Here is a 1,675-nt window from a genome sequence, read left to right as displayed (position 1 = left end):
GCCGTCTCAAGACCACCCCACCTGAGTATCTATCCCATGTGCAATCACCAAAGGTAGATGCTGATGTGGAAGACAGGAAGTGCATGCTGATAAGAGCCTGATATGGATATCTCCTCAGAGGCCTTCAAGAGTCAGACATATTCAGAGGCAGATGCTCACAACTAGCCATTGAACTGATCATGGGGTTCTCAATAGAGGAGTTAGATTGAAGACTGAAGGAGCTGAAAGGGTTTGTGGCACCATGAGGAGAGCAACAATACCAACCAACCACAGCTCCCAGGGTCTAAACCACCAGCCTGGGAGCACTTAGGGGGGGATCCAGGGCTTCAGCTGAATTTGTAAAAGTGGAGGGCCCTGCTGGGCATAGGTGGAAGAAGAGAACCTTGACCTCATGAAGGCTGGATGCCCCAGGGGGTGGGAATTTTGAGGGTGGGGAGGTGGGAGTGGGGGGGTGTAGATAGAGGTTACATCCACAGAGAAGAAGGAGGAGGGGCGAGGGGAGTGGGGGTTCCGAGGGGGTGGTGGGGGATGGGGTAAGGGGACAACATAGGAAATGTAAATAAATCATCCAATTAAAAAATAATAACAATAATAATAGAACAGAAAATGAATGGAAAACAAACCACACAATTAAACACAGTATCCTAATCAATGAAAAGGATAAACAGCATGGTTAGAAATTTCCTAATTCCCCTATATTTTATTTAAAAAAAGCAACTGATCTTAAACTTCCCCCTTTCAATGGTAGCTTTTCTTTAGCCATGGATCATATGAGTTGGGTGTCAGCCAGCTGCTGCTTCTTAATAAAGCTAAACAGCCTAGATCATAGAGAAGGAAATTTATTTCTCACACAAAGACAGGTTCTCTCTCAATGGGATTCATTCTCAATGGAGTGATTTCATGTAAGCCTCATGAGACTTCTCCAGTCTGTCAGCAAAATTTTTATAACATACTCAGAGAAAGATGAGGTTTACTGAAATTAAACTGTGTCTTAGTGGATTTTGGCATGAGGTCTGACAAGCTGGAGGCAATGTGGCCTTAGAGGATGGCATCTCTGCCCAGGGTTGCTGTTCCTCTTGAGTTTCTTAATCCATCTCAGCAGGAATTAGCTATTCATCCTGCCTCTTGTATTTTGTTGGGCATCAAGTAGGGTCAAGAAATGGGCATGGCAAGAAGTGCTTGCTGACAGGAGCCTGATATAGCTCTCCCCTGAGAGGCTTTGGCAGAGCCTGCCCAATAGGGATGTAGACGTTCACAGTCAAGCATGAGCACAGGGACCCCAATGGAGGAGTTAGGAGAAGGACTGAAGGAGCTGAAGGGGTTTGCAACCCTATAGAAAGAACAATAATACCAACCAATCAGATGGCCCAGAGCTCCCAGGGACTAAACTACCAACCAAAGAATACACATGGAGGGACTCATAGCTCCAGCTGCATATGTAGCACAGGATGGCCTTATCTGGCATCAGTGGGAGGGGAGGAACTTGGTCTTGTGGAGGCTCCATGTGCCAATGTAGGGGGATGCTAGGGTGCTGAGGCAGGAGTGGGTGAGTAGGTGAGTGAGTGAGGCAGGAGTGGGTGAGTAGGTGAGTGAGTGAGGCAGGAGTGGGTGAGTGGGTGAGTGGGTGTGTGAGTGGGTGGGTGAGTGGGTGGGTGAGTGAGTGGGTGAGTGGGTG

Source organism: Grammomys surdaster, unplaced genomic scaffold (assembly GCF_004785775.1).
Source record: "Grammomys surdaster isolate TR1022 unplaced genomic scaffold, NIH_TR_1.0 126118, whole genome shotgun sequence".
In the NCBI taxonomy this organism is placed as follows: domain Eukaryota; kingdom Metazoa; phylum Chordata; class Mammalia; order Rodentia; family Muridae; genus Grammomys; species Grammomys surdaster.
Note: the sequence above shows the minus strand (reverse complement) of the source record.